Below are 7285 nucleotides of genomic sequence, written 5' to 3'. Positions count from 1 at the left end.
GCAGGAAGTTTGGGAAACGCAGGCCGGCGGTGCCGAGCACGTCTGCTCTCGGGACGCCGGTGAAGCGCCGCCGAACTTCCGTGCAAGTGCTAGGGTCGGGGACAGCCCTCGTGGGCTTTCGTGCGCGCACCGGCACTGCTCACTCCATTGCTCGCGGTGGCTGTGCGGCCACTTTGCCTGGAAATTAAGACGCCCGTTTTGGTGCCAGGGAGTCGCGCAGCCCTGGTGACTCCTGCGGGTGCCCTGGAAGGTCTGTGACGGTCCCGAAGTTGCAGAACGATGTGCGTCGCTTACTCGTGTCATTGCACGATGGCTTACCCAACTGTTGGCAGTGGAAGGGTGCACGGGATGGAGGACAGCTGCGCATTTATGGACACCCTTATTTTGGTGGTGGTTCCGGCGAATTCATTTAGTAATGTTGTTGCGTTTGCTGATACATAGTTAAAACCGTAGGGTTAAGTGAGGCAGAGCAGAGCTGGGTATGGGAAGCTCAGGAAGCTTTTGGCTGGAGTGCTTTTCCCCCTCTGCTTTCCTTTGACTATGAAAACGGCTTAGGGCCTTCATCTTGCCTCCATATTTTAATTGCCAGCTCTTACCGAGCTGTGGCAGATCGTCTGGGAACCAAGTACAAGATGTACATATTATTGCATTAGCTTCTTTGTGATACAAAGTTAAGGTTTGGTATGCCATTTGCATTGTAATGTCTGGTGTAAAATCCTATTATTATTCCTGTATTAATTGAAATTTGGAGAAGGAAGAGAGTTTTGAATAACGTTAAACTTTTTTTATACTTTTTGTATCTTTTAGAGCAACACATATCAAGTCATATTAGGGTTTTAATTTGATTGTTTCCCATTTTGTTATTTGGAAAGCACTTCTTTCAGAACATTAATTTGGGATTATATGTTTTATATTTGTTTTTCGGTTCTTACTCTAGAAAGAGTACACCTATCTGTTGTCAAGCCCCTCTCCCTTACACATGGCAAGTGTGTGCGGCCACACGCACTTCCCCTGAGATGGAAATGAGCTCGCTTTTAGTGCAACTTCCAGTGCACCAGAAGGAAGGCTGATTTGGGGTATTACAACTTTATTATTTCAATTTCTACAGAATATCCCCATCTAACCGCATGGAGAATGTTTAGAACAACTCTAAGTCTCAAGAGAGTTTTTTCTTTTAGATTTGAAAACGGGTACAGCATTCCTTATAGGAGATTAAGTCTAGTGGTAACTTTGATGGTTCCAAAGTTTGTAGTGAATTCTTTAAAATTAGGTACCTTTTGAAGAGGATAGAATCTCCAATTGTTTTAAAGAAACATATAAATGGAAACCAATGAGTGAAATGAAAGCAAAGAGAAGGGTTTTCAGTTGGTTACACAGTATTAGGATATGTACTTGCAGAACAGACCCTGTATTTAATTGGGTATTGAAGACCCTGAAAGTGAAACTGATAATGTAGCAAATGTAAATTGGGTTTGTAAATGCTAAAAGTATTTGCAAATTAATTATGTAAGAAATGAAAATTAATATTCTTTGTGAAATGCGCTGGAGAGAAAGGTTTTTAAATTGTCAGTGTTATTTAGATAGTCACTAAGTGGGTTGTTTTCTGCAGAAGATGGATGCATTATGGCACATTAAAAATTTTATCTTTATTGTTGAAAGTGCAACAAATGTCCCCCTTGCCCCCGCCCCATTGGCTCCTTCCACTCCCCCCATCCCTCTCCCAGGCATCATGACAATTTTTAAACAATGAATTTGTGTATTTGTCTTTGGATTAGAAAAAGTACTGCTAATTATACTTTTCTTTGAGTTTGAACTTTATAATAGATAACTTTTTGACAGATATTGCCTCAGGCTTATTTAATATTAGACAATTTAATGTTTTATCAAATTAAAAACACAGGCTATATAGTTACTGGTTTTACATTATTATTACTTTAAAATTATGTTTACTACTTAAAATCAAGAATTTTGAACTGAAGCTATTAACCTTATAATTTGAAAAGTAGGTATATAAGTAGGAATTTCCTGTAGTACAAAAGTCAAGTGGAACAGTGAACTTTACATTTGTATAAAAGTTCTTCTATCTAATTATTTGGTTATTTGGAGTAGTCTTTATCAGAGGTACAGGTCTTTCTATTGGTGAAGAAGTTCCTGCCACAGAGTAGACAACATTCTAGACGTCTGATTACTTTTCTATTAATGTTAAGGAAACCTTTCTGTAAGTTTTGCTTTTTTTCTTTCTTTCTCTTCCTTAGAATATATAAGGGAAGCCAAGAAAACATTTTACCATATTTCTTTGTTGTTAACCCTCACCCGAGGATATTTTTCCATTGATTTGTAGGGACAGTGGGAGAGAGAGGGAAAGACAGAAAGAAACATCGATGTGAGAGAAACACATCAACTGTTTGCCTCCTGCATGAGCTCCACCAGGGCCTGGGCCAAGGAGGAGCCTGCAACCGAGGTACATGCCCTTGACCGAAATCGAACCCGGACCCTTTGGTCTGCAGGGTGACACTCCTCTACTGAGCCAGACTGGCTAGGGCTCTACCATATTTCTTACCAAGTCAACAAAGTTGACATTAGGGATGTGATGGGTCTTGGGGTGGCACAAAAGCAGCAGGTGGTAGGGATAGGCTTTCTGGGCACTGTCCTTGATCCTCTTTACATAAACTCTTTACACCCTGTACCTACAATAGGTCAGTTACTGCTATTAGAAGGCCACCTGGAAGATTCTTGCTGCAGAAAAATTAGGCACAATTAATGCTGTCATATAAGGAATCAGCAAAATATAGCTGGGCTGTAGGTGATGTAAGGCCCCTCCCCCAACAGGTTTTCTCATTTCTGTAGCTGTGAACCTGAAATAAGTGATTAAAAAAACTCTGTTGTGCTGGGTTGGTGTGGCTCAGTGGTTGGAACATCAGTGCAGGATCTGGTTCAATTCCCCAGTCAGGGAATATGTCTGGGTTGCAAGCTTGATCCCCAATAGGGGCCGTGCAGGAGGCAGCTGGTAGATGAAGTTTCTTTCTCATTAATGTTTTGGAGGCAGCTGGTAGATGAAGTTTCTTTCTCATTGTTTTCCTCTATCCCTTTCCCTTCCTCTTTCTCTAAAAATCAATAAAAACATATTTAAAAAAACCACTCTGTTGCACCATAATATATGCAGTTTTGCAAAACAGCAGTTTACAGTTGAGAGTTATTGTTATTTATGCTCTTTGAGATAATACAACTTTGTAGTCTTTATGATAGTAATTCTTTTTATTTTATTTAAAAAAATTAGATAAATGGACATTTTCAGTAATTACTGACCTCTGGAACTTAATGGGCACTGAAATGTTTTAATTTATTTGAAAAAGCTGGTCCAGGAACAGCATTCTCTCTTCATTCTCTCTTTTTAAAAAAATATATTTTATTGATTTTTTACAGAGAGGAAGGGAGAGAGAGAGAGAGTTAGAAACATCGATGAGAGAGAAACATCGATCAGCTGCCTCCTGCACATCTCCTACTGGGGATGTGCCCGCAACCAAGGTACATGCCCTTGACCGGAATCGAACCCGGGACCTTTCAGTCCGCAGGCCGAAGCTCTATCCACTGAGCCAAGCCGGTCTCGGCTCTTCATTCTCTCTTATCTGTTAGGCAGTAGTTGCCTAACCTGACCCTGCTCCTGTTTGTCTCATTCATGGCACCTCTGGTTTTTGAGAATATGATGTGAGTTTTTCTATAATCCCCATCTGAGGATATTTTTCCATTGATTTTTAGAGAGAGAGGAGGAGAGAGGGAAAGACAGAAATATCAATGTGAGGGAAACACATTGATTGGTTGTCTCCTGCACGAGCCCCAGCCCTGGCCCTGGAGGAGCCTGCAAGCGAGGTACGTGCCCCTCACTAGAATTGAACCCAAACTGAGCCAAACCGACTAGGGTGAGAATACAGTGTTTGTAGTCAAACATAGAGTTTTTAGTAAGTATATTGGTGTTTATTACTATGTAAACTTTTATCTCAGTTTCCCATGCCAGATTTGTAGTCAGTTTGCACAGTGACAAGGCACACTGCTCCGCCCTTACCTTTCCCCTACCTTTTTGCAAAACTGCACCTTATTCCCCAGCCACAATGAGATTTCCTGTGGGCAGATAGTACTTGTCCAACCTTGTGTTCTTTTTTTTTTTTTTAATATATTTCTTTATTGATTTCAGGGAAGAAGGAAGAAGGAGAGAGAGACAGAAACATCAATGATGAGAGAGAATTATCGATCGGCTGCCTCCTGCACGACCCTCACTGGGGACCAAGCCTGCAACCCAGGCATGTGCCCTTGGCCGGAATCGAATCTGGGACCCCTCAATTCGCAGGCCGATGCTCTATCTCCTGAGCCAAGCTGGCCAGGGCCAACCTTGTGTTCTTAAGCCACTTACTGTTCTGCCTGAGGGGCTTCCAAACTGAAAACTGTCAGTTTTAGTTATAGAGAACCTTGTATGCTCGCTCTCTGTGCTTTTCCTGTTGGGGACATGTGAGATCCCTTGACAGGATTTGCTAGAATTTTTAATCTTTGAGATGTTTGGACTAAACAAAGCTGATACAGAATAAACTTTCCGATCACTGTGTGTGTGTGTTCCTTTTTTTCTTTATTGTTTTGGCCTATCTTTTCATGTCAATAAACATTAATTCCTTCTCTCTTAAAAATTTTTCTTTATCATGTTTGTGCTAACGTGGCTATTTCAGAACTTCTTGGCAGTATAAATTGCAGAAGTTAATGAGTGAAGTAGGGATGATGTCTTCTTTATTTTCTTGTGATGGCCTGCACGCACATAAACATAAGCTTGTGGTTAGTGTGGAATCTACATCACATCCCCAGTAGGAGATGCGCAGGAGGCAGCTGATCGATGTCTCTCTCATCGATGTTTCTAGCTCTCTATCTCTCTCCCTTCCTCTCTGTAAAAAATCAATAAAATATATATTTTAAAAATATTTCTATATGTGACACGGCACCAGAGTTAAGTTAGGGTTTTTCAAAATGCTGACACGCTGAGCTCAAAAGGTTCGCTCGCCATCACTGTTATAGACCAATCTTGAATTAGTAATTGGAAGTGTCATTTTCTCTATTTGCAGAATTTGAAGGACTTAAGAACATAAGAGAAGGAGGAATGACACAGCTTTTTTTTTGTACTTTTTCTAGAAAAAGCCTCCTGTAAAAGATAGGAAAATTATTTGACTTTGCTTCTGCTGTTAATTTTTGTGGGAGCAGTAACTAGGTATGATGCACAAATGCTGAAATTGTTTAAGAAGTTTCATTCATGTTATTCACAGAGCATGTACGTAATATGCTGGGATGTGGACAATCAACTTGGAGGAAGATTCACTGGGGCCACAAGGGGTCTGCAAAGATTTGGAGGAAGCAGTACTTGAATTGGACCTTGAAGGGTCAATAGGATTTAGCCTAGTAGAGTGAGAAGAAAGTGAGTGTTGGAGGTGGGTAGCAATGTGATTAAAATTATTGAGGACTGAGGAAAGTGTTAAAGGTGTTTTCTTAGAGTGTGAATAGAACAAGAGGCTTAATACGGGGTTTAGGGCCAGGCTGTGATGGTCCTTGCATGCCACGCTAATGAGTTTGTGCTTTATAGTCCTGGAGTTATAAACTGTTTACAAGGACCAGGTAGGTAATTTAAATGAGTTGCTTGCGGCTTGTAAGATCCTGAATGACAGCTGACACTGAGGCCTTTGGGGAAAATGGTGAATGAAAACTTGGGAAGTCCCAGGAGCCCATGGGACTTGCCTACCTGCAACCCATAGACAGTTCGGGCTGATGGTTGCCATGTGAGACTGGGAGACGTTGCTCCCAAATACTCTGGTTTTTATGTGAAATCTCTTGATTTTTAAGTATTTTCAGTTAATTAAGATCCACAGCACTATTTGGGACTACACTTTGTGGGCTAGGTTTAATCTGTGGCCTGTGGGTGGACTGCAGGTCTTCAACCACTGCTTTCCGTCCCAGCTTATTTTATTTTGTAAATTAATGCTTTGAAAGCAGATATTTGCAGTCTTCCTAAGGACAGAATGCTATTAAATTACGTTGTATTCATTACTTTATTGAATGAAGGTATCTAATACTTGGTGATTTGATGATAGCTATTTTAGGGAAACCACCCTGATGTTAATATGAGGAGAGGACTTACCTGGAGGCAGAGACAATAGGCTCTTGAGTAGTCACAGTGTGAGGTAATCAGGGCAGAGGGTAGGCTGCTGATAGTGTGGTTGGAAAGGAAGAGGGATTTCAATCAATGCAGAGGAGGAATTTCGAAGTTCCTGACATAGATGCCTAAAGCATGGACATATCTGGGAGTACTGGCATGTAGAGTTGGAGTTTAGGAGCTAGATTAGGATAGGCGATTAAAGATGTGATTTATCTGAAATCTGAGAATATGGAGAATAGAAATAGTAAAAAGATTAAAATACCCTTAGGAGATGGGGGAAGAGGGACCCAGAAAGTCTGTAAAAATGAGAAAGGAAATCAGAATATATTCCCAGTATAAATGGGCAAGTATGCACATATGTACAAAGATGCTCATGGCAGCAGAGAAAAGTAGAAAAATAGTAGAGAAGAATTGGCAACAACAAAATACCCATCAGTGGACAGCCATGTGGTTTTTGTCAGGACAGGGGTAGAGCAGACCTGTAGGTACCCAAGTCTATGATAACATTTGTTGACCTGAGGAAACAATTTCCAAGAGTTGCAAAGCAGTAAGTTTAGAACTATTTTTTGTAAAAAGCACCCAAACTATATATTTTGTGCATAGAAAATGATTTGGAAGGATACATAATGAACATGACTGCTTCTGGGGAGTATATGCTTTCATAAGCACATCGATGCAACTTTTTAAAAAAATACTTTATTCAAGTATAAGTACAATCTTAGTGGTTATATTAGTTTCAGATGTATAACATAGTGATTCAACATTTTTATATCTTACACTGTGAATTCTTTTTTTTTTTTAAATCCTTACCTGAGGATATCTTTCCATTGATTTTTAGAGAGGGAAGAGAGAGGGAAAGACAGAGAGAAATATCAATGTGAGAGAAACACATGGATTGGTTGCCTCCCGCATGAGTCCTGACCAGGGCTCTGGCCAGGGAGGAGCTTGCAACTGAGGTATGTGCTTTTCACGGAATCAAACCTGGGACTCTTCAGTCCACAGGCTGATGCTCTATCCACTGAGCCAAACCAGCTAGGGCTCCATGCAATTTTTAAGCAGCCAATATAGCTCGCCCGGCATGGCTCAGTGGTGGAGCACCGACTT

The 7285-nt window shown here is 40.8% G+C and overlaps 1 protein-coding gene across 2 annotated transcripts in view; it reads left to right on the top strand.

Annotated features, from left to right (window-relative positions):
• Window positions 1-6: 6 nt before the first annotated feature.
• The window catches only part of KMT2C (lysine (K)-specific methyltransferase 2C), a 270221-nt gene continuing 262942 nt past the window's right edge, over window positions 7-7285 (top strand). For both annotated transcript variants that reach the window (XM_015566229.1, XM_015566230.1), the window contains exons 1-2: window positions 7-1076; window positions 5298-5459. The gene's annotated coding sequence lies outside the window, so the exon portion shown is untranslated. The remainder of the gene's footprint in view (window positions 1077-5297; window positions 5460-7285) is intronic.

The sequence above is a fragment of the Myotis davidii genome, unplaced genomic scaffold (assembly GCF_000327345.1).
Source record: "Myotis davidii unplaced genomic scaffold, ASM32734v1 scaffold762, whole genome shotgun sequence".
In the NCBI taxonomy this organism is placed as follows: domain Eukaryota; kingdom Metazoa; phylum Chordata; class Mammalia; order Chiroptera; family Vespertilionidae; genus Myotis; species Myotis davidii.
This window is presented reverse-complemented; position numbering and strand designations above follow the sequence as displayed.